We start from the raw sequence: 26948 nt of genomic DNA, 5'->3' as shown, positions 1-26948 counted from the left end.
GAGTCACTGAGACTCACTTTTTTGACACAAAGATGTCCCAATGCTGATGCAATCGGCCAATACAAAAACATACGCTGATATAAATACTTGATGCAATGATCAGGAACCTCCCCACTCTGTAGATGTGACTAAAAAGAACAATAACAGCAGTGTGAATTATTTTCAAAGGTGACAAAAAGCAAGTGAGATTAGCAGACTCTGTCACTCTTGTGTCAGATTCAAGCGGCAACCTCCGCAATTCATCTGCTTGAGGCTGGCTGCAGAAACACCAGAAACCAAATACACACCAATTCAAAAAAGCCGATCTTTGCAGCATTAATAAACATGTTTACAGCCTGGTTCAAAAAACGTCTTCGCTCTATGTAGCTAGTTTCTCTATCAGCACACACTGTACGGGGGGTGATTTTTTTTCTAACACGACGGTTCAGAAGATATTAAGATTACAAGTTTTTGCACAAATAAGGACATGACTGACTTGACTCCCGGACGGGAACACATAGCTGTTGGCTAGGAGGCTCAAACTCCGCCTCTTTACGTCACACTCTGCCTGGTTGAGTTCAGCATTTCCAATATGGCTGCCGTCATCGATTGGCTTTAAAACAGCGCTCAGGAACAGATGGGTTACGTCACGGAGACTACGTCCATATTTTATACAGTCTATGATCAGATTACACATGAGGTACGCTGCAAAGATGGTAAACGCAAAGACAGAGTCCCTCTCTGTTTCAACAATATAATCACACACTGAAATACTCACTAACTCCTGTCTACCTACATCATATAAAGCAATCTCAAGTTCAAATAATTTTCAAGATTGCTTTAAAATACTCACTTTTGCCAGACATGAATCATATTGATTAAAACAGTGATATAAGAGAAAGAGAGAGAGGGGATTATACTTTTTGAAAATATTATTAGATGTTGCTGTAAATCTTACTGCAGTGACAGGGAAATGACCAGATGTGTATCATTAAAATGAACAATGACATACTGATTGCTACCTCAGAAACAAGGTTAAATCAACAGACTGGTATGCTAGCTTAATAACACAAGCTGTTCTGTAGAGAGTACACATGACCTGACTGTTCCTCAGAAGCTGAAAGTCTGAGTATACTTGAAATCTTCTCGATGCAAACGCTTTTGATTAATGTCATTTGTACTTGGCACCAGTTGGCAAAATCACACACGCACATTAAATTTGTTAAAAACGGTACCTTGGCCTAAATCGTCTTAAAGATACGAATGAAGAAGAATGGTGATGAATTCACAATTTGGATTCTGCCATAAAAAACATTGTGATAAGATATTTTTGCTGCATCACCCACCCTTACTAGCATATATCATCATGACCTTGATTTCACTGAGGTAATAGCAGTCCATGTGTAGCTGCTTTTTCTAATGCTGTCAGATTTGATCAAAGGCAACAAACCCAACCCCTTTGTACTAGCAAAAAATATGTAATTACACAAGAAGTTTGGACTTCATTAAGAGGTGAAAAAATGAAATTTGACCATCAACAGTTTGAAACTATGAGCTGAATTTGGAGTTGTGGGCGTAGGTTGGCCTGGCTTGCTGGAAGGATTTAAAGTGACGTGTGATGCATGTAAATTGATTTGAAACAGGAGGAGGGGGTAGCTGGTGGAGACTGGAACAATGTCTTGCTCAAGGCAAAGGGATTAGATTAAAATAAAAGAAAAAAAGCGTTTGGAAAGTCCCTGTACAGTTTTAGATCGAGAGTAGGACAGATTTGAATCTGAATCCTCCGTCTCAGTTTGAGTTTAACTTGAGTAACAATGGATGAACTGTTGGGATCATGTGGGTAGGAAGTGCACATGCAGCTGTAACCAATGCTGTAATACCTTATGGGCTAATTCACAGGCTGCTCTGGAAGCTGTGTATCTCCTCTGACAGAATGCTGTCGGACTCGATCAGCAGCTCTGCTGGCGACTTCTTGACAAGCAGCAAGGAGGAAGACGAAAGACTGGCCAGGATCTGTTTCCTCATAGTGCTGAGTTTGTGTGTGGATTTCCCCACAGGTCTTTCATTGCTCTGAATCTTTTTAGGTAAGAGTAGTGTGTGCACGTACCTGTGCGTGCTTGCTTCAGATTCTTTCAGGAAATCTTACTAATACACTTCTTGGACAAATGATTCACATATTATCTTGACATTTAAACACACACAGAGCTACAACAAATGTTTCTAAAATAACCTTAAATATAGATTTCTAAACTACATGCTTATTAAAACAAAGGTTTCTGTTTTTTTTTGGGGGGGGGGCTTTTACACCTTTATTTTTATAGAGGAGAGGACAGTGGATAGTGTAAGAAACTGGGAAAGAGGCCGCAAGCTGGATTCTTTCTTTCTTTTTTTATTGAAGTTATTTTTTTTTGGGCTTCTTCCTCTTTATTTGATAAGACAGCTGAAGAGAGACGGGAAATGTGGGGAGTGGAGAGCGGGGGAAGACATGCAGGAAATGGTCACGGCCAAGAATCGTACCAGGGACCCCTGCGACGAGGACTGTAGCCTCTGTATGTGGGGCGTAAGAACGCTAGGCCACCAGTGCCCCTGCAAGCAGGATTCTAACTCGGGCCGCCAGCTACATGGGCGCGCAACTTAACCATTAGGCTAAGTCCGCGCCCCAAAATAAACATTTCTGACATGCTTGTTTTTTCATGGCTGAAGCAACAAGTTATTAATCACATGAGCTTGTGTACAGGAAGCAACTATTTTGTAGAAGCTGCCCAATAATTTGGTAAACCAACAGTATTGGCTGATATGGTCTTATCAAAGATGAATATGTCTGTATTTGTGTATAGTTTTGGAGGGACACCAATGTCAGAACTCATTTTTATAAGGAATATAGTGCAGAAAAAAAGGATTTTGTGAGTTTGAAATGGTTTCATCACATTGGGTATACAGTTCTTGCAACACTATCTGCAACACAGATAGTTAGAGTACCTCAACCTAGCAGACAATATTCATGCCAGAAATAATTGACATCATATGATGATGAGGAATATTTGAATAAAGTTATGTTTTCAAGCGAGCAGCCTCTGTGAACCTCTGTCTTTCATATTGGCACGACATCCTTCAAGAAAAGATCCATTTCATTTCAACACAAAAATCAACACCATATGTGTAATTGGTGGATTGATGTAAATCTGTCTTGGGGTTGGTCTCAAAAAGACCTAATGAGTCAGGCTCTAGTGTTTATTTTAATCATTATATACCTTCTTTATTGCTGGTTATATTCATAGTGATGTTATAACACTTTTGGATCATATATGATTGTAAACACAACTTATCGACTTAAAGCGCACTTCCATGGAAAAGCTCGGCTGGATTTTTTCAAACTATAATTGGGAAGTTTAAACTAATGCATTTTCCTATTGAGGGTTTCAGTCTTCTGTCAGTCAAAAACAGACCTTCTTGTCTGGTTATTGGTATTCCTGAGAAACAGAACTACAGATACAGTGGGGGAAGTGTGCAAACATGTACTTGAAGGCTAAGTTTGATGTTTGAAGTGTGTGTTCTCTGTAGTCACATGATCCAGCCTACAGTGGTTTGCTTGAATTCCACTCTACCCGGGGGCAGATGTGCTGAGAGGAGCGGTGGTGGTGACACTGTGGATACACAGTCACACCCTTCTGTTGGTTTGGCAGCAGAATCACTCGCACTTACAAAATACCAAGCGTTTCTGCATCCTGATTGTTTTGGCCCTAAATAGACGAGTGTCTTTAAAAAGTGTTTGAACCAGATCCTTTTTTCCAGATTGTTCGGTGTTAGTCAAACACTACAGCTACTGAAATGTTTCTTCACACAGGAGAATGTAAAGGTAGATTTTCACTGTAGGATTCAGAAAGTAAGGGCGCTGTTGATGCTCATGTTCTTATCAAGTAAGCATGAAACTCAGATATACACGTGTGTCAAGCCAAGCAGGAAGTGTTGTCATAACAACCATCTCAGATAGGTCAAAAAGGTAGAGCAACAGACCCAGTTTCCTCTCACTTTTCTTGACTGTGTGGAAACTTTTTGAGCCTTCCTCATAGTCAGTCTCTCCTCTGTCTTTGCACTGACGCTTTAGTAGGTTTTGTCCTGCAGAGCTTCTATAATGTTGTTTGCCAGTCTGAGTGCAGGTGACCTGCTGAAAGAGAGAGAAGTTGAAATTGGCGACTCCACCCAAACAAGGAGCACCTAAGCTCCACGTGGGAGGAGAAACCAAGGAATGTTTTTTTTTTAACATGACTTCCTCACAGCTACAGAGCTTGTCTTTAAGCTCCAATGCTACTCATTTTCATGATTTGACAGTAAAATCAGTCCACTAAGTCTCAGAGTAGGATAACTTTTATTCATGATGGTTGGTAAGAGGTTAATGCTTAATGATTTTGAGCCCAATCCTCACCAGGAAAAAAGTAAACTAGGGCAGCTATTTTTATTATCAACTAATCTGTCAATTTGTGTCCATAAGATTAAATTAACATCACCAAACCAGCAGCAGCAAATCCCCCAAATATCCTGCTTACAATTATATAGAAGAAGGGGAAGCAAACCAATGAATGCTCAGCATTTTTGTGGGATTGAGGATTTAAATTGTGATTGTCAATTAGATGAATGCTTGTTGCAACTGGCCTGCCTATTATCTGACTGGGTGAAGTCTTTTCTACATCAGATTCTGCAAATTCTTCTCATTGGTTGTTCCATATAAGGTTAAAATAATGCCGACCAGTCTTAGGCCATTTATTTATGAGCAGTGTGTTCTTGGGCAGGCTCAGAGAATACTTGTAGACCCGTTGCACATCCTTTACTCTAAGTATGAACTTTTACCGTCTGGAAGAAGGTACGGAGTCCCCAAGTGTAAATTGAATCGTTTTAAAAACTCCTTTGTGCCGACCTCTATTAGAATTTTAAATAGTAAATAGCCTGTTACGTTTGGGACAGTGTTATGGTGCTCTCTCTTTAAAAGTATGATGTGTGTTGTATGAATGTTTATTATTTATTGTATTTTTTCTTATTTAATTATGTGTTCTTGTGTCATTGTGGTGATTTTGAAGGAGCAGGTAACATGTGCAGCACTGATGTCAAAGAAAAATTTCCTTACAGGGACAATAAGGACATCGTATCATATCGTATCATATCGTATCATATCATATCGTAGTTATGTTATGTGCACTGACTTTAGGGATAAAATTAACTTGTAAGCAGTAAGTCATAACAGCCTGAATGCATATATGGAGTGTTTTGACCAAAACCTACACAGCACTCGGGACCTGTAACCCTAACACTTAGTATTTGTCAGTGGACTTTATTCCTAAACCTAACCTTTGGGCTTACTTGCAATTTATCTCCTCGGCCAAACCCTAACCCTAACCCTAACCACTCTGACTCTATGCCTAATTCTAACCGTTGGTATTTGTCAGTGGACTATGTCCCTAACCCTAACCACCTAAAGATTTCTTTATTCATTTATTTCCATTTCATCATGTCCTCCTTACAACACTTATGCACAAGTTCATCCCTCTGTGGCAAATTGGTTCTGACCGTAGACTGTAAATAAAAATGGACAGCGTTGCTCCGCCTCTTCCCGTTGTACGGTTCTGAAGCCAAAAAATCCCCCTCCTGGGCGGCGCCATTGTGCAGCCAGAGCCTGTGAAGCGTCACAAGACGCTGTGTGTCCTTTGAAGTTTGGTGGCTGTGAATCAAAGGAAACCCGGAAGTAAAACCCAGTTTTTTAAACTCTAATAACTAACGAAAAAGAAACTTTTCAGAAAAAAGAGGACTTGGACACAAAACATTCAAATACTAACTACATATAACCACAGCATACGTATGTGAGAAACATTCGTACGACGTGTATTTATATTTTAAAGTTTGACTGCTCCCCCATTCAAATGAATAGGGTAGACGGATTTTTTTACCTATACTGCAGCCAGCCACCAGGGGGCAGTCACACTGCTGAAAGCCTCACCACCAGGGCCGTGTCCGACACGCTTGGTTCTGACTGGAACAGGGGAAATCCCTCATATCTGTCTCTGGAATAAAACACACTTCTTTGGTTTTTTAAAGTAGGTAGCTTTTGCTTACATGTTGAAAACAAACCATTACTGAGGGATGAAGTAAACAACTCAACTCAACAGCCCCATCTTGAGTCAGTCACTCAAGATCTGGCTGAATTATTTTGTTTGAGATCTGATGTTGTTTCTGTAGAGAAATACTGAGACTTAGAACAAGCATAGTGTATCATCATGTATACATTATTTTTTTCACATCAGAATTCAAATATTAGCCAATAAGGTATCAGGATTTACAGTGATCTGGTGACTGTATGAAGTATCTGAGTTGAGTGTTTAAATAAAGGAGTGTAGCTTGTACCTCAAATAAACATTTCTCGTTAACAGCATCACACAAGGCGGGATCATTTCATTGACTGTAGTCGTAGTAAAAATGTCCCGACAGAATGAAACCTCAAACTAACTCCATGGTTACAAACCTCATGTTGAAGGGTTTCAGGAGGCCTCAGTGTGCTGCTGACACGGCTCTCTATACTGTGTTCTGATTGGACGGAGCAAAGGAAGCAGATAAGATAGGTGTGTTTAGAGTGTAAACTATGTGGAAGGTTGAAGTTCCTCGTAGACACTGATCTGAGGTTAGCTCTGAAACTGTCCTTCAAACCGTCAGGGTCAGTAAACGACTGCTCATCAATATTCATGTTGAACCTCATATTCATTTCTGACTCATGCTAGCAGAAAGTCTTGTTAGGAGTTGTTTGTTTGCATTTATGTGTGTGTGACTGTTCGGGTTGTGATCTCACAGGAATACACCTTGTGAGTGAATGCAAGAGATGGGGTGTGGAGGCTTTTTATACACAAGCTGTGACAACAGAGAGTCTATTTTTAGCCCTGTTTTCATCTTTAGTCCGCCACATGCAGAGACGTCTCTGTCATCCACCTGCTACTTGACTGTTTGACGGCAGGGAAAAACAAGGAGTGAGCAGCTGCTGCAAACCTTAAGGTTGGGACTTCATGTAAAGACATGTATCGCTTCATATTGCTGCCAAATCAAAGCCTGATATTGTCACAGGCTTCTGAAGAGGAGCAGAACTTGTGAATGTCCTTGGAGTGAAGATGTTGGTTGTGTTCTGTGGTATAGTGCTTTGCCTCCTTCAACAAACTCAAGTGCTGTGATATTTTCAGCATGAAAACTTTAGAAGGTTTGAATTTTACAAGTACCTTTGTGTTTAGAGCAAAGGTTTGATAACAGTCAGAGAAATGTACTTTGAAACAAAAAGTCCATTAGGTCTTGAGGTGGTTACATGACCTAAATAATCTGTTCTGCCTTCTTTTGGCCACAGGGTGGTGCACTCTGACCATGTACTGCCTAACTTGAGTTGTTGTCTTTTGTAACAAAGGTTGAATAATTCTTGTTTAACAAAGGACAAAATATGACTGGGTCTTTTATTTAGTTTTCTTTTAATTTAATTTAATTTGAGTTGATTTGATTAGGACAATGCACATTAATCAACATTTCAACAGTGTGCCTCAATGTAAATGTGCCGGAATTGGCACAAAAGCTAACTTTCATCTGTAGTCCTAAGGCAGGTACTCGCATAAAACATAAAACAGCAAGTTTTAAAATTACAGGATGTCACAAAACAGTTAACAGGAGACTACACGAACTGACTTACAAACAGATTTTACATACAAAACGTCTGTGACATTATAAAAACAGGATGGAAGGTGAGGACAAAGCCCCCGGGAACGGGCATCAAGTGAGAAAACAGATTATTTTTGAGTGCATGACTGGTTTGATTTTAACCAATGTTTAACTTTTTTTTTAAAGGTACAGTAGTTCTCAAGCTCCCTGATGTGAGCTGGTAGCTCTGACAGACACTACAGACATTTGGCTGAATTTGGTTTTTCGTCTCTGTACATCACAGTCCCCTCTAGTTTGTGCTCTAGTAATTATCATATTGTGTTTTTTTAATAAATTTGAGCAATGATAGACGGGCAAGCCCATTAAAACTTTAAAAACCAGACAGATGTCAGTGTAAGTTTGAAAATTGTCGACGTTTAAAATATTATACTTCCTGTCTATATTGCAATAATGGAAGTTGAGAGGTTTCCTGTCTAAAATGTTGATGGTCTTCTTAAAGAGAGACTTGATGGGTTGTAAAGTGCTGGCTGTTGTGTGTGACCAAGTTGTAAAACAATAAGTGATATGAGAAAATATCATTGTGTGCATATAGGCTTTTGCTGACCTTGAAGTGAGAAAATGTCTTATATGATGGAAATTTGAGAGCCCACTCAATGCTAGGCTAAAGGTAAACATTTGTGAATGTGTCACCCACAATCCATCCATACCATCCACCATCTGACAGGTGGCACCAACACACTGTAAGCAGAGAGGTCTTTTTCTGCAGAAAGAGGGCATGTTGTGTGTGTTTTACCTGGGTCAGAAGAATCCAGTTCTGTCCTGTCAGACAGCTCAGATGGTGAGTGTATATGAAACCCAGTAGGTCATGTAACTGTCTGTATTTTTTACTGGAAGGGTGCTATAGTAACAGACAGAAGCAGAGTTTCATCAACACAGGGGGGGCCTCAGTTTGTACATGATCTGCTGTTTGTTGGTAACCTGCCTGTAGTTACAACTGACAGAGAGGCTGCTAATAATGATAAACCAGGAGCTTTAGAGAAACAACCAGGCAAAAGATACATCAAAAAAAACTCCAGAGTAGAAATAAGGGCAGACATGATCAAATAATACCTAAAGCAAATCCATGAAGAATAAAAAGGTATATATTTATCGCCCTATGAATTTAATGGAAGCTGATAAAGACATGTCTGACCATGTCTGCCCAGTATCTATTATCTGTCTATTTGCCCTGTCAGATATAATGGACAGATAGCAGATCTGACTCCATACATGGTAGTATTCATACTCACGTGCTGCTATTATTTCTAGTTTGATTTGGATTTATTTGTGTAATTGTGTTTTTTGTTAGTGTCAGGTTTTTTTTTTACTTGTAATGACCTCCTAATTTAGTAATCTCCAAGTGAAGGGTTATATAAATAGCCCAATTATTTAAATGTTACAGCTTGAACAATCATTTAATATATTTTTTTAGCTTTGTCCAAAATCACCTCTTCATCTTGCAAATAAAGTACATAGACTGACTAACAACATGGACAACACAACAGCACCCCAACATGAAGCCAAAGTATTTAGCGCTCCCTCTGCTGGCTGTAGTAAAGGATCTAAAGTGCACTTCCTCCAAGTTATTAAGTTGAACATGGGACAAACTAGAAATTGAAATGCATGAAAATTTCTCTAAAATATAAACATGTCGAAGGTAGTCTTTTGTTGGTGAATGTTTTAAGAGAAGTTCGATTTTAATTAGTTCTGTGATGTTAAAAAAAATGATGTGATGTCATGATTTACACTCCAGGCAACAAATAAAGGCTCCTGCATCATTCTTTACCAGATTATCAGAGTTAGGGGTGTGACGATTCATCCACTACATCGATGTATCGATTTATATTCCTATGATCCGACGTCATCACCACGCGCCAACAGACAACAAAGCGTAGCATTGCTGAGGAGAAGCCGGCAAGCGAGAAATTATCAAGTCACCATTGCGGTCCAGTGTGTGGAAACACTTTGGCTTTTGCAAAGACGGAGATGTTCTAAATAAGTCGCTCGCTGTTTGTAGGATATGTAAAGGTCAAGTTAAGTACCACGGCAACACGACAAATCTATCCAACCACCTACTGAGGCGCCATGGGATTTCACACAATGCCAGCCGTCCAGGCACCTCGTGCAGCGTTCATCAAGATAACATCAGCTCTGCAGAAGCCTCAGGCCTCATCAGCATGTTTAGTCAGAGACTCAGCCGAAACTCGGCTCGGGCAAAAACATCACGGCAGCAACAGGAATCTAGGACTGTCCAGTATCAAGGTGTTTATTTCACAGTCACACTGGTTGAATTTTTGGCTAAAAAGTTACTGAATCAACTTCAAGTCACTGAATCGTTTCGGATCGTATCATTCTAAATGAACCAATATCGTTCTTTAATCTTATCGGCAAACACGAATCATGATACGAATCGAATCGTTGTTAAAAATAATCCTTACACCCCTAATCAGAGTAGAGGAGAAAAGAAAAATCAGTTCTGCTGCAGACTTTAGTGATCTGAGAGATATTTGCAGTTTTATTAGTAATTTAAATGTTTGTCAGTTCTGTGTGTCTACCAGCTGTATTGCTTTGACACATGATTTGACTCCACCAGCTCAATATGCTATTGCCTTTGAGGCGGTATTTTGGCTTTACTCTTACAATAGGACAGTATTGAGGTCACTGATTCTGTATATTTTTTTCATTGAGCATGGTACAATAAATAAATCCTTTTATTGTCTGGAGCCTTTTAGTTTCAATTCTCTGGGCAGTAAAATCTGCAGGAATGTAAAAGCCAATCAGTTAGTCGAGTTGGAATGAGATGAGTGCTTTGAAGAACTCCCACACACAGGAAGACACACCTTTTGTGAAGACACAAACTCTGCTCACTTATGTTATTTCCTCAGACATACAGGAGATTTCATAAGACTGATGCCCATATATGGGCGCATCCTGTCAGATTGGGACAGAGTCCAGTCTGTAAACAGTAAACAGGCTTCCTGACTAACAGGTAAAAGAGGAATAGGAGTGGATTTAATTTGCTATAAAGTAAATAACAAATCCTGAATATTTACAGGATGACTGTGTGTGACATTGTTCCAGAAGCTTCTGAACTAACTGGGTAAAAGTTTAACATGCAGCAGAAGCATGCAGATTCATCTTAAAGGCACCAGTCACAACTAAATCATTCATGCTTGTAGTAATTCAGCTGTGTGTGTTAGCAGGCCGATGAAACAGTGTCACTTTGATGGATTCCTTCATTTCTTTGGTGCCCTTCATGAGCCAATGGGGAAGTTTGCTGGCATCCCAAACAAAGATCAGTGTGTGTGCTTCCTCGCTGAGGCCATGTGGGGACACTGGAAAGAGACTCGGCACCTGCAGCAAAGAAGCTTGCATCCACAAGTGTCAGGGTTTTTGTTTGAGATGGAGAATCTGCACTCCTTTTAAACTCCCCGGGCAGCAAAGTTTTTGTCTGATTCCTTACTAGGTTTCTCTGTTCAAATCAAGCAGAACCAGGTGTCCCAGACTTTCACAATCAGTGCCTGTCCCTGTGTCTCTTCAGTGACTAAAATCAGGTGCAGCATTCACACTCTGTCAAATGGAACTACATTTAAAGAGCTCCCAGGCTTTGTTTGGCTATGATTTATTGAGTCATTTACTTTTTATCTGGTGCACATGGAACAAGGCCTCACATTTGGTCCAGGATCAGTTCATGTACAGTGGCTCCTTGTGCAAATAAACTCTCTGAACTATAACAGAATGGTAATGTTTCCCCTGCTCCGGGCTCTTGTTGAGAAAAAATAGACAGTTATCTGATTATTTGTTCTCATTAAGAGATATCAGGCTATAAATCTGCAGTCATCTATAATGACTCCAATCATGAAATATGATTGTATCTCCGCTTACACACATCCATATATGTTAAGTCGACCACAGTGGACTTTTTGTTCAGTAATGTCCAAGCTTATTGCAAAAGTACGGAGCCCCCTAAGGGTCATGGCGAGATATTTTTTTAGAAAGACTTTTGTGTTTCCTCGCAATACTTTTTTCTGGTGACATTCGGTTGTCATCTTAGATACTCTAAACACACAACTGTACCTTAAACGAGCCGGTAGGCAACAGTTTACATGCGTGACTTCAGGTCAGGGCACCTCAATGGGCAGTGCTCATCCACTCCAGCGATAGCAAACATAGGTGCTCACGAGGAAAGAAAGGGGGAAAACTATTGCTAGGGAATGCAAAAGTATTGCAAGGGAACGCAAAACTTTTGCGAGGGAATGCAAAATTATTGTGAGGCAACGCAAAACTATTGGAAGGAACGCAAAACTATTTCAAGGGAACGCAAAACCATTGCGAGGAACGCAAAACTATTGGAAGGAACGCAGAACTATTTCAAGGGAATGCAAAATTATTGCGAGGGAGCATAAAACTATTTCAAGGGAACACAAAAGTATTGCGAGGGAATGCAAAATTATTGTCAGGGAACGCAAAATTATTGTCAGGGAACGCAAAATTGTTGTCAGGGAACGCAAAATTATTGTCAGGGAACGCAAAATTATTGTCAGGGAACGCAAAATTGTTGTCAGGGAACGCAAAAGTCACAAAACGACACACTTAAGCAAAACATTTTATCCACCATGGAGCATTTACTACTTCTTCTGCCACTTGATTCTATCTCAATAGATGTTTGAAAGTGTTCACAGTGCATCTTAAAAGAAGAAAATAACTGCTTGTATGATTGAGACAGGTGGCCTTGATGACCTCTTGTACAGGGAAATGGATGAAGCATGAAAAGAGAGGAAGTAAAGGAAGATGAAGGGAGGATGAGGAGGAGGCAGACATCATTTCTGAGGGTGGGCTGCAGAGGAAGTGGCCTCAGTGTGACCCACAGGGTGAGCCCCGTGCTCCAGCCGACATGTCTTTGAAACTGTTAGACGAACAGAGTCGCGGCCGTGGGAGGGAGGAGTAGCCATTCATGTGGCTCCTGATTAATAGTAACCCAGACCCCTTTGTGTGTGTAAGTTTGTGTGTGAAGAGGGGGGGGGGGGAGTAAGTCAATCTGGCTGTGTAGAAGTCAGTGTCTCTCTCAGTCTGTCTACACATGTTCCTGACATACTTAAAGGGAAAACTTTTACTTTCATGCCTTGCTGTTTCTAACAACTGAATCAATCAATATATTTTCTCCTTTGTTTTGAAAAGTTCAGATTGGTACTCTCTTGGAAAAACACCAGACGCCTTTAAAAACTTTTAAAATGATGCAAGCTGCAGGGATTTCAGATAATCTCTGCCTTCCTTCCCTTTTTCTGGAAGTTTACAGAGGTTTGGAAAACAAAACCAAAAGTACTTTTGACTTTTAGTCATGTGGTGTGACTAACAAGTCAGGGCCCTGTTGTCACATTGAATGCCTGATCATGCAACATCTTTAGTGACATCATGCTTGTGTCTTCTTCTACTGAGGGATTTTTCTGGGATTTTTTGGCAGTGGTGACATTCTGTCATGAACACTTGAGGCAAAGGAGATTTCCAAAGCTTGAGAAAAGAACCTTTAACTTTTCATTGGGTCACTTTTGGTCAGCTTGGGCTTGACACTTCATATCCATGACACCAGCATGGCTCAAAAGATGGCAGCGTGTGTTGTAGGTCAGCTTGTCGCCAGTTTGTCGACAAAAGGTGCATTTCGACCAAGAGTTCCAGGGTCTTTTAGCCCCCAGAACTACTTTCCCCGGAACTAAAAGGTTCCTGTGCCCCATTGCTGTCTGCGTTTTGTTTAGATTGAGCAAATCAGGCCAGTGAAGTATGGAGTAAAAAAATGATATTAAATAATATTTTAAAATCTTAAAAACTAAACTAGAATGCCTTCTCAGGAACTCCCTCTGTGTTTCAATGACTGTGTAAACTCCACTAACACCTTTACGTTCAACCGAAAGTCCCAGGACCGTTGAAAAGTACTACCCCCAAAGCAGGGGCTTTTCAGCTGGGAGATTATCTACCCCTGAACTAAATTTAGACCCTGGTTCCTCCGGTCGAAGCATGTAGTTCAGGGGTAAAGTCCCTAGTTCCGGGGTAGAGTTCCTACGGTCGAAAAAAGCCTGTAGTTGACACATGGTACACGGGGTACAGGTCCCCTGCAGCTGCCATATCTGTCCCCTGTGTCCCCTGCACTTTTCCATACCGTTCAATTAATTTGAACAAGTCTGAGCTCCAAATTACCCTGAACGCACCATGATGGGCGGGAACGGAGCGCTCTTGCCGTGTCTCTTTTTTGTTATCAGAGCAGAAAGGCACTTTGTTGCTTCTACATAGGCCAGGATGTGCTTTAAGTTCACACTAAAAGCAATCAAGCCAGCAAGAGGCACTAGACCAGGGGTTCTCAAGGGACCACTGTCGCAAAACACAAAAGGGGGATCATGAGATGTCTTCCAGAATGTTTATTTTATTTAATCATCTAGAAATAGTACATTTCACCTATTATAGTAAAAAAAATATTGACAAAAATAGTAGCTAACCTTGAAATAAAACCTTGAAAATAGAACATGTGATGAGTTTTCTGCCTTTCTTTTTGTCAGCTGACTCCTAAGTTTAGGGTTAGTGAACAGTTAACCATCAAAAGCATCAGTAGCAGTAGGTTAATTCGACACAGGAAACACAGATACACGCTCATATAGGTAGACTAATTTTCTGCAGACTATCTAAGTGAAACCACATTAAATCACTTTGAGGGACCGTGGGGGTCACAAGACTTTGGCACCACTATTTTGGGGGTCGCGGGCTGAAAAGTTTGGGAACCCCTGCACTAGACCACCACAAATGGTCACAAAATTTTGGGTTTTGACAGGACAGTCCCTTGGTCTAGCTGTGTAAGCTCCCCATGTACAGAGAGGTTATAGTCATTGATGCAAGAGCCGCAGGTTTGATTCTGACCATGACACTTTGCTGCATGCCGCCATATTTCCTGTCTCTCCTCTGCTGTCTGCTTAATAAAGGCGAAAAATGCTAAAAAACATATATATTTTTTTAAAAGTAGAAGAATCAAAACAACAAGATTTTGCGCTAAAATCTTAACCCTAACGATTTGTCCCCCTCACTTCTGAAATGATGTTTACGCCCCAGCCTGCACCACACACTTTAAGCTACCTCTTATTTTAATGAACTATCTGTTTGACTCTAAAAATAAGAGACTTTCAGTCCTGACTTTGTTTCTAGTCTTGTTGTATTGTTCTGACCCTGTCCGTCTTCCTATAGAGCACTAAAACAGCTCTGAGGACCTTAAACTCTTTCATAAAGCATTCATAAAGTCAGTCACCTGGCCCAGTTAACACTTTCGGAGTTCATTATCAAGTCATGACCTGATAGCGCTAATCAGTTTAAAATTGGCACTTTATCAGAAGTCTTTTCATTTAATGATACTTACATTTTTGCACATTTGTCAACAAAGCAAGAATGTTGATATAACTGATTTATCACAATGACTGTTGTTTTAAAAGCATGACTTGTAAACTTTGTGTTTGTGTGTGTGTGTGTTTGGTGTGTCCATGTGTGTGAGTGCATGCGTTCCCTCTCATACAGCGTGTCTGGGATGGTCACGTGCAATAATCTTGCGCCTGCTTCAAGTCTGTTCAGAAATGTTCCTTCCCACTCACTGATAACGTGGATCAGTTGGTCCTGATCTAAACACAATTAGTGCTTAAGATAAAGAGTGCGACCATGTGACTTCCTCTGAAATCATCCCAATCTTCCCGTAAACTGAAAGCAAGTTGTTGTTTTACTACCAACCAGGTTAAGGTGTTTTGAAGTGTCCTATATTTCAAAATCGTGTATTTTGAGGTTAATTTTAAACTGCTAAATGATCTACTCTGAAAGACTTGCAGTGTTTCAACTCTCTCTGTTCTGTGAAATATGTGTCTCAAATACTTCAGTGGAGAGATAAGACACGTCTGAGGGAAACAACTCACACTGAGGAGGGAATAGTATACCTCCACCATCCTAGCCGGTCGTTTGCTCTTTGACTTGAGAGAACAAAGGTCAGCAATTTGTAGACAAATAAATCTGTCCCTCAGAGTGATACTTCACATGCAGCAGAACTTCTCGAATATCCAGTGATTTACTCAGGATGTGACAAAACATGACCAATGTCCTGTGAGGTGGGGAGTAGGAATGCTTGGATTGCAGTTTTAGTTTTATTTAAATGACATTCAGAAATAAAAACTGCTGAAACTCCTGACAACCTTTATAGTAACTAACATCAATTTTCTCTAACCCTACCAAAGAAACAAATACAACCCCAATTCTCCAAAAAGTGGGACACTGTAAAATGTAACCAAAAACATATAATCTAAAACTATGTATTTAATTAAAAATACAGCAAAAGAACATACCAAAGTTTAAAAACTTAAAACTTTAGCTGTATTATGACAAAATCTAGGCTGATTTTAAATTTAGCACCAGCAACAGTTTACAAAAAAGTTGGGGCAGGGAAAACAAAATGCTTAAAAAATTGTGCAATTATGAAAAAAATCTAATCTGGAGGAACATCTCCCAACTAATTAGGCTAATATGCAACAGATGGTAAAATGACTGTGAATAAGAAGGGCACTCAGGAGAGGCAGAGTCTCTCAGAAGTAAAGTTAGGAAGAGGTTCACCAATCTGGGAGACTGTGTGAGCAATTAGTTCAACAATTTCAGAAAACTGGTTCACACATAAGGGTTAAAAAAATATATTTAATGATTCAGAAAATCTGGAGAAATCTCTGTACAGAAGGGAGAAGGCTAAAAACCAACCACTGCATTCAAAACAGACACGACTCTGTGGAAATCAGTTCACAAATAGGACACAATATGCAAACATGATACTATATACCAACTTTTGTTTAGAAATTTGTTGCTGTCATCAAATTTAAAATAATCATATATTTTTATTTTAAAAACAATAATATGTGTCAGTTTCAAGATTTGATATTTTCAATTAGATAAAAGGATTTTTTAATTTTTAAAAAATGTTAAGTTATACTTTTGGGCTTTTTCGCCTTTTTTGGATAGGACAGCTGAAGAGAGACAGGACATGAGGGGAGTAGAGAGTGGGGGGTGACATGCAGGAAATGGTAGAGCGGCCAGGAGTCGAACAGGAGACCTCTGCGACAAGGACTATAGCCTCTATACGTGGGACACTTCGACCGCTAGGCCACCAGTGCCCCAGATAAAAGGTTTAAATGATTTGCAAACTGTACAAAATCTGTGATATCAAAATATTGAGCAGCATCCCAACTTTTCTGGACTTGGGGTTGCAACTGAATAACTAAATACAAAGTTTAATAAGGTGGTCACGTGACATGTTCTTCATAAACTGACCAGCACTTTGTCTCTATTCATTAAGGATATTTATGTTCATTTGCTACCAAGAAAGTCTGAGCACAATCAATGTGAATTTAAAAGATTAATTATTTTTTACAAATACCTCAAATAACATCTTTCAAAAACTACTTACTTTCTTGTTAGTGGCGTGAAAACTGACTTGTCTGTTGCACAAAAAACTCACCAAGTATTCATGTTTCAGAAACTCAAACGTTTTGTTTTTGCTTGAAACGTGACTTAAATTTCATATGTGATATATGATGGACTAATCTATTGGTCAACTTATTTTCTTCCACTGTATTAAAAACAAATGTGTGCAGAGGTTTCAAGCTCAATTCTTGTTTAATGCAAAGGGGTTAACGAGTTTACAGGCCTGTCATAGATATTTATGGTTATGGTTTGATTTATAGTTCTTTTGTGCCGTGATAATGTCCTTATTGCACTTTAATTATGTTCCTCACAGTACATAGATACATTTTTCACACACTTAGTAGTAAATAGGAAACAAAGGGAAATATTTAGTGCATTTGTGATGCTGAAAAGGCAAACTGAGCATGTATTGACCATGGTTATATAGAATGAACTACATCACAAGACAGTATTACAATGTAGGAGCAAAGGTTACAGTGCAGTATACAGTTAAACACACGGTCATGCTGTTTCTTCACTCATCAGGAGAAATCAAAAGGAGGTCAAGTTGACCAAACACAGTTCTTCTGTCTGCCACACGGTGTCTCTGTATCAGCTGCAGCCGGACAGGTTTGTAGAAGCACACGTCAGGTGCTCCACGTTGGCTCTGAGGAAATGCTGTAATTCCTTCATGAGGAACTGTTAATCCATCTGTAAGGCTTTCTGGTGCATTGAGAGAGAGTTATTGATTATTATTCTGCTAATTTTGTAAAAAATGTATTTGAATATTTTAACTTTACTTGACAGTAAAACATATTTTCCTCTCTCAGCTGTATACGTGCTTTGATTGGGACATTCCTGATATTTGCCTGAGGGGAATTATCAGGAAATGCAAAGTGGAATTTCACAACTGAGTGACAAGAAAAGGGAAATTTTCGTTGAACCTTTTTGATTATGTAGAAAGCTCTGATTGCTTTGCTTCATCTTTCAAAACTAAGCTGCCTGCTTTTTGTACCACTGATACCTTCGTCCTGTTTGACTAGGATGGCTGCCACTATTGAATGTATCCTTCCTTTATCACTATTAGCACAGCAGTGACTCTATTATGATATATTAATAAAGTTTTTATAACCTTCAAACATACTGAGCTGATTATGTAGACAGGTTGTGTAACTGTTCTGTTATTTTTAATTTCCTCAACAATGATAATGGCTCATGATTATTTTTGTAATAATAATATTATTGTGTGTGTACCTGCATCTCGTAAAAGGAACATCAACTGTATAAAAGACTAGACTTTGCACCCTCTGACACACATACACAGACGCACACACACTCAATCCCCATTCATGTCATCGTCTGACTTTTCCGATTTCCCCTCCTCTTGAAGAACAAACGTACTTTTACGACCTTTGCGTAGTTTTCCCTAATGAGCTGAGTGACGTCTAAGCCTTTATCAATTATTTCATCCATGCAGGCTGTTGTGAGAGGATGTATGATTCATAACCAGCAACAGCACAGACCAGACCTTTGGCCTCCTCTCTGCCACCTTTAGCTGCAGCGGCAGTAACGCAGATGCGGTCAGACCAGCTCAGGGCTTGAGGCTGGAAAGACTGAATACGTTTGTTTATTGTTCCATATAGGCAGGGCCGTGTTGGGCGAGAGAGATGGAGATCCATTGTGTAGTATCTCACTGCTCTCGTCATGAATAGCAGCTTTCAGAGAGACGAGCCACTGAGACGAAAGGCAAAAAAAAAAAAAAAAAACACTCACAATAGCTTTAAGTTTTATGGTGTTTCTGTTGCCGGCAGTGGATTTTTGGCATGAAACCAAAAGCAACATACACACAGCTGCACCGCCTGCTTTCCCCAGATGAACTCTTCCTGCCCCGCCACACACAAACTGCTCTTATCTCTCTCTGGGTCTCACTCACACTCAACTTTTTCTGCAGGCCCCTGCACCACCGATTCCAGCAAACTCCACTCTGCTGGCACTAAGCTTTCTTTTGTGCATTTTTTTTTTTTTGGAACAACAATGCCGTTTGTTTCCCCAGGGGCAGAGCAGAGAGAAGCAGCCTGGCAGCTCGCTTTGCCTAGGTCACCCGTGTCTCCTGCATGTCAGCCTCTGTGCGTCTGCAGTGACGTCTGCAGGGCATTATCTGCCACAGGCCTGTGTTTGTTTTGGGCTGCTCTTGTCCTGATAATGGTCCATTAAACTGAGGAACCAGAGGCTCATAGGCACCTTAGTGGAAACTGCAGAGACTTTGCTAATCTGGATGATACCCAGCTGGCACTCAGTTTGGTAATACTTAGCTACTGTAGGTGCAGTTTGAGCTGAAATCCTCACTGCTGCAGCCAGTAACAACACAAACCTGTTGGCTATTTTTAGCACATTCTCAAGCTGCTGATGATATCCGTGAGGTGCTGGCTGACCTCTTTGTCAGTTTGAATGTTACACCCAGCCATGTGGCATCCTGTGCGTAAAGCTGGGAGTTGTGACTGAGTATTTGTTGAGCATCAACAAAAGTCTTTTACATAATTGTCCCATTACCTACAGACGTTCCTGTGGAAGGAATGCTTGGAGCTCAGTTGACAGTCACATCAAAGGAAAAGAGCAACGTCTACCAAACACTGCTGTCACCATATGCTCTCAATGTCAGTCGTCAGTCCTTGTTCTTTTTGCAGTTTGTCCTTGTTGTATTTTTCAATGATGATTTATGAGGTGTTTGAGTACACATTTACCAATTTTTCATTTAGCACACATACAAAACATTAATGTAGGAGCAGGGTGTAAAATTAACACCAGCCAAGCGGTACAGACTAGTCCCTAGTACAGGGGTAAAGTCACTAGTTCAGGGGTAAAGTCCCTAGTTTCGGAGTAAAGTTCCTGCGGTCGAAAAACTCCTATATTTTGTAAATAAAGCTCAAGGTGCCCTCATGTATTCTGTTATTGTTGCCATGCTGTCCCCTCTACAACAGCTACATGTATCCATAAGACCTTCACTCGCCCGGCACTACACTGGCGCTACATTCCCCATAACATTAAACCTCTCAGCACCTACATTTAGGATTACACAACTGATCATTTGCAATCTCAACAATATAGTTTCCTAGCAGGGCTGACCGTGCTGGCTTTAAATACCCAACTCAGCACTCCAGGGGACATATTTTACCACTCAGCTCACTCCTGTGTGAAGAGAGGTAAAACAAGTCAAGGACAGACTTATGGGCATTTTTTAATGGTGTGGAAATGATGTAGAAGAAAGTGACCAATCCAAGTGCACTCATCCTTAAATGGAAGTAATTATAAGCACTGGAAAAAGATGAAAGGACACCCTTTTTTATGAAGTGCAATGAATCCCTGCTGCACCGTCACTCTGCAAAGCCAAATGAGGCAACATAAGTCAAGCAGATGAGTGTGTGAGTTTTGCTCTGAGTGTGTGTGGGAGTTAAATAAGAGGTTGTTCTGTAACAGATTGTCTTATTTCACCCTGAGAATTCTGCTTAATCCTCGCATACCAAGAGTGTTACTTGTCCCCTCTGTTATCGCAGTTATCTGTCATTGTGTCGAGCAGTCAGTGTCCCTGACACATATGCTAACTAACACTGCATGTTCACAGTATCCTGCTCAAACATCATCCTGTTTAAGGACACTGATTAGCCTCCTATCACTTGGATGTGCTAAGCTTATCTAACTTGACATGCAGCTCGTTTTTTGTGGTTTGCGCGTGCTTCATAATAAACTGGGTCAACTTGTAATTCCTGCAGCATACCTTGTCAGACATCTAGTCTGTGTTTGAAACAAGGAGTCATTCAGAGTTTATTTGGACAGGAATGAGCCTCCAGTAATTACACATGAATTTAGGATTTGGAAATCCAGTAGAAATGAGTCCAGTCTAGTTTTCAGTCTAGACACTGTGTTACAGTGTGCCTGATTGTTTTTTTCATCATGTCTAGCCACAACATTTTTCCAGGATTGTGCACATTTCCACATTGAGAGTACCCACTGTGCAGATGTGTAAGTTAAACTGAAATGCCATTGTGTGTTTTTTATATCCCCTCATGTTAAATCAAGACAACTTTCCATCAACTTCTGCACGCTCCTGCAGTTTTTCCAGGAAACGTTTGCTTACACAGGACTCATGAAAAACGCTTCAGCCAATCACAGGTGAGCAGTGTTCGAGGGCCGGCATAGAGAGCACTGAGTTTCCCAGTATTCCCTTTGTACTGAGTGAGCAGCGAGTTGCCTGGGCGAGGTCGAGTCAGACTTGCTTATCTCAGCAGCCATACCTGCAGCTCTGGGTGGTGCTACAGCTCTGAGTCGCCACTCAGTTATCCTCAAAGAGCCCAGTCTGACCACAGCTCTGCACTGTGAGCTGCATGTTCTTGTTCACATTAATTGACTTCATTACTCTTACTTTTGCTGACAACAACATGAGCTAATTAGTCAATCATCCTGTATAAAGTCTGGAATAGAGGAAAATGAGTCCAAGGAATTTGGCCAATGCGTGTGTAGCATAAAAACTTGCAACAAGCTAATATTTTATGATTTTTATTTTTATTAAACTGAACCCTGTAATCAAGAATCTAAAGTTGCAACATATTGCTATTTCCAGTAGTGAAGTCGAGTCCCAAATTCGGAAGTCTAATGCCTGGCACACATTACAGGATTCTTCAAACCTTCACACATTTAGAGACCACACACCCAATGATGACAAAAGACAGATCGCACAAGATCTCTCTCTTCTGATCTTATAGTCTGTGGTGTGCACTATGGAGCACACCACACACTAACTGATTCTTCAGCAGAGTATCAGGTTCTTCACGCTCAAAATTCCAAATCTCGCGTAGTAAAACGTGACTTTGGTGTAAACAAACATGACGGACGAACAGGAAGAAGCAATGATGATTGTTTTCGGCCTCTTACTTTCCGAAAACACACAGAAAAGAAAAACGAGTATGGAAAAACTCATGGAGACGGCGGGATGTGGTCTGTATTCATTACAGCGGTGAGTTTTAGCCAGCGTAATGTTTTTGTTTGTTTTTACTTCCTCCTCCGTCAGCCAGCTGAGTCAGCTCACGTCTTGATTGGCTTTTACTTGGGTACACGTGATATTACACACTGTGGGTGCTCGGCTCCTCTCGGAGCATCCCACACACTACAGGATTTCTAGTCGCAAATATTGAACATGTTCATTATTTACGATCTGTCCTTCTGAGGCCTTCCGAGCGGCTCCGACCGGACAAAATAACTCTTAACACACCCCACACCACAGGAAAATCACACACAATGTTGTTTGCAAACATCAGACAATCGGACCTTTGCTGGCTTTGATCGTAAGGTGGAGTTCGGGACAAAAATCAGCCCGATTATCCTGTAGTGTGTACCCACCTTAAGTCGAGTTCCAAATTGCTGCTGAAATGATGAGTGAGGAGGTGCACTCATCATTTCTGCTTCAGTGTGATCACTGCAGGTGTCTAATAAACTCAAGAACACCTGTACCCTATCTGCTGTTAATCAGAATATTAAGCTCAAGTCCCTATCAGGACATGAGTCAGACTCAAGTTGTAGTTCTGGACTTGTGTACTAAGATACTGGTTTTTGCTTTTTCATGTTTATTAACAAATACATTTAAACTGTGAGGAATTTTTAACAGGTAACAACCATAGACTGTATAATAATGAATGTAGAATCGGTGACGTTGTTCATCTGTTTCTGAAGCGCTGTTTTGAAGCCAATCGTTGGCGGGAACCATATTGGAAATGTTCAACTCCACCTAACTGCTGTCGAGCTAGTGTGAGGTAAAGAGGCGGGCTTAAAGCATCCTAGCCAACAACTACAGTGTTCCTGCCTGTCAATCAAGTCGGCTGTGCCTCTCATTATGGAAAACTCGTTATCCTAATATCCAAGAAATTGCTGCGCTATGAAAAAATTCCGGGACTTCCGGAGCCAGCCTCAAGCAGACACTTGAGAAACTGCAGTTTTTAACACATTGGCTTTAATTCTCGCGGACAGAGGTTGCCGCTTAGTAACAACACCATCTAATTTTAATATTGATGCCTCTGTATGAGCTGCATAGCCCACCAGACCATCAGCAAGAAGACTGACCGTTTCTATTCACTTCTTTTGAATCCCTGTCGCTGTTTTCGCCACATCATATTCAGACAAAGTGCTCACATCCCTCACACCGCAGAGCCTTTGTTACATTTCCAGTGAGTGATAAGTTGGAGTTTAATGAAAACACAGGAGGATTTTGCTTTAGCAAATACCGTGCATGCATATGCAAACAGAGTCAACAAAGAGATTAAAGCAGAGAATAGAGTGAAGAACAGAAAGGCTCAAATGAATAGTGATAGAAAACGGATGCAAACACATGTTCACGTGTTTTAAAAACATGTCCAGACAGTCATTCAACAGATGGACAGAACTGAGGGATATCAGAGGATCAATTGTGATCCTAAATTTGCACACTTCTGCCTAGACGGTTATGTAATATGTCTACATTATTTATGAAATATATTGGGGAATGTGTCTGTGTGCTGAACATGGAGATTACTATGTTTATTAATATTCAACAACTGATTTAAAACAAATCAGTCAAGATGGCCTTGTTACTGAGGTTTATCATGCTTATATCGTATTGTGATAAAGACACAAAATTACCCTTAGACTTAGCAACAAAATTAGTATAACAAAGATAGTTAATCTGTTAGCTTTGGGCAAACTGAGATGTATGGACAATAGGAACACAAGTACACAAATAGATACATTCTTTTTTTCACTTGTTTCTAATTCAAATGCCAAAGCTAGCTGGACTTATTGTTTTTGTCCACAGGGGCCCCCAAAATCAAAATAGAACTTTCTAAGAACTTTCAAAGATTCATTTTTTCAGCCTACTTTTAAGCTTGAGGACAGTGTGGTTTCTCTGATAGTTGAGTTGCCTGTTTCTGGCCCCACTACATTTTCTGCTTGCTAAAACTTATAATTTTAATATTTTTGAAGATACAGAGTTATAAAAAACTTCACCCCCCGTACAGTGTGTGCCAATAGAGAAATGAGCTGTAAACATGTTTATTATTGCTGTAAATATCGTCTTTTTTGAATGGGTGTGTATGTGGTTTTAGGGTTGCAAAGGGGTGGAAAATTTCTGGTAAATTTCCATGGGATGTTAAGCTGGGGAATTTTGGAAATATTCCAAATTGGAAACTTTCCATAGGAATTAACTGGGAATTGAGGGAGATTAAATGGAAAGGTATCATTTCCAAACATAAATACTGGTTTTGTTATAAGCAGACATCTATCCAAAATAATACAATTAAAACAGATTTATTTGTAAATGGAACTTTATCAAGTGTTAAATATTTTATTGAACAATCAATTCTTTCATTGAAGAACTAAAACATGAATGTTGAGTTAAATATTACTCATCCCTCCAACCCCACACATTCAAAAATGAACAATAATGCAATCCCAACAAAGTACCATTCAAAATGTTAAATAAAAATTCCTGGTTTATTCCCGTTTATTCCCATAATTTCCCTTTAATTCCCATGGAAAGTTTCCAACTTTGAAAATTCCCAGGATTTTGCAACCCTATGTGGTTTCAGGTGTTTCTGCAGCCAGCTTCAAGCGGACGCTCCATGAACTGCAGTTTTTAGCACTTCTGCATGGGCTTCAATTCTTGCGGCTGGAGGTTGCTGCTTGGTCAGACTACATGCATAGGCTTCTGTGTCCAAAACGGCTACAGGGTCGATTTGACGTAGAAGTACAAACCATCTTTTAAGTTTGCACTTTTAAATGGGAACTAACAGGCAGGGTTAGAGAGCTGTCAGAAAACGAAACAGGCTTGCAGCAGTTCTTTGCATGTCACATAGACAAACCAAAGCTTTCATGGTCTTTGTGGTGCAGAGAACTTCAGCGTCCTCCTGTCTCTATAGTTTCTGTTTTTCCTGGTAAACAAAATCATTGTGATATTTTCAGTGTGGACGGAAACCAGGGCAGCCACCGTCCTTTAAACTGCTCTCTCTTTTCTGGTGGGAAAGTGGTGATGTCACTCGAGTGGTTCTCACAGAGTGAACAAGTGGGAGCTCTCACCGTCTCCTCCCTGCCTCACCCTTTTCCCTCTCACAGACCAACACACAGTCTCTCCCTGTGGCTCATAAACACAATCCAGCTTCTCTCAGCAGCAGGAGTGATGACGACTCAGTATTATTGAGTTTAATAAGCACGGTAACCAAGTGGGGACAGGCCGGTGTTTATAGTAACGCAGGAAGAGAGTGCACCGGAGCACTGATGTGATCTGTTGAGTGTGAACTTCAGAGCGAGGTCATGTTGAAGTTAGAGCTGGAGACGGTTTTTCATTGAGCTGGGAAAGTGCTGACTGGCAGCAAAGGGTGTGAGAAGAAGGCTACTTTTAGCTTTGCCTGCAGACTGGGAAACTCCTGCCTGCAGAGAAAGAGGGCGAGAGGAAGAGAGGTAGAAATACAAGTGGTGTGTGTGCATGTGTGTGAGAACAACCAATATACTGGCTTGCGGCCAGGCTCCAAGTCTTTGAACTCTCTTTTGTTCAAAGCAGGAGACATCTGTCTAGACTGCAAATATCGTCTTTCCACAATTCACTGCTCGTGTCTTCTCAGCTTGTTTCATATAAAATCAGACTGACGCCGGGCAGAAAGCATACAAGACAGTTAAAGCTAATCACTACAAGCGCTTCTGGCAAGTAGAATCTAAACTTCAATGTGGATTTGAGTAGATGATAAAGAAAAGTTCTTGCACATGTATGCTATTTCTGCAGCATGCATCTGAAGAGCAGTCTTGTTTAGCTAACAGGGCAACATGTTTGGTGCTTTGAGCTTCATACTAACATCAGCATACTGCTAAAATCACAATGACCATGTTCCCTTTAACTGATGGAAAAATGTATTTGGATTTTAAAGCTGTTGTTTTCGATATTTCCGACACTTGAGGAACTGCAGTTTTTAACACTTCCACATCAGCTTCATTTCTCACGGCGGGAGGTTGCCGCTTGGTTGCAGCCTAACTCCACACCAGGTTACAATGATTTGCTATTGAAATATTTTGAATACCTGCATCCTGAATTTCCCTTCGGGGATTAATAAAGTACATTCTATTCTATTCTATCAGCTCCTCTACTGCCTAAAGTGACCCATGATGCACTTCTCTGTGCAGGGCTTCTCTGTGAACTCTGAACTACTACCACATTCTCGCATCTCAAGTCGCCTGTTTAACCAGAAACAATGACCAAGGTCTGGAAGTCTGCGCCACCATTATGTTATGATGTCAACAGTTATCCATATCAGAATGAGTTCAGAAAAGAGACAGCCAACTGCGAGTCATTTCCTGTGTTTGTGCTTTATGCGTTTTTGGCCACTGTCCCACCCCTATAAAAGACTAGCAGCATATTCTGAGTTTAATCCTTTAAATTTGAGATGCAAATGTGTAGCCTGGTCATGACATAATATTTTACCAGTTGGACATTATAGTAAACGCACACTAAGGACCTGTTTTCACAAGCCATGTATCTTTTGAACAGTAGGACACCAAAATTGCGGTTTTCAGACTGAGAAACACATAAGCTGTAGGCAGCATGTGGGAACACAAACGACCACATTTTTCAACCTTACCTTACCCGTAATTTCTCCTGCCAGCTGCCTACTAAATTTTTTATGGGAGGTTTTGGACCAAACAGAAAAAAATTGGGAAAATGAATTGCAAGTAAGCGATAAAGAGAAGATGTTTGCACATCCATCCATTTGCATGTTGCATTGATATCAATGAAAAAG

The 26948-nt window shown here is 40.4% G+C and overlaps 1 protein-coding gene across 1 annotated transcript in view; it reads left to right on the top strand.

Moving 5' to 3' along the window:
* Positions 1-26948, top strand: part of gng12a (guanine nucleotide binding protein (G protein), gamma 12a) — a 38023-nt gene that overhangs the window by 1240 nt on the left and 9835 nt on the right. The window lies entirely within an intron of this gene.

This window comes from Notolabrus celidotus, chromosome 15, assembly GCF_009762535.1.
Source record: "Notolabrus celidotus isolate fNotCel1 chromosome 15, fNotCel1.pri, whole genome shotgun sequence".
Classification (NCBI taxonomy): domain Eukaryota; kingdom Metazoa; phylum Chordata; class Actinopteri; order Labriformes; family Labridae; genus Notolabrus; species Notolabrus celidotus.
Note: the sequence above shows the minus strand (reverse complement) of the source record. Positions and strands in the feature narration are given on the sequence as shown.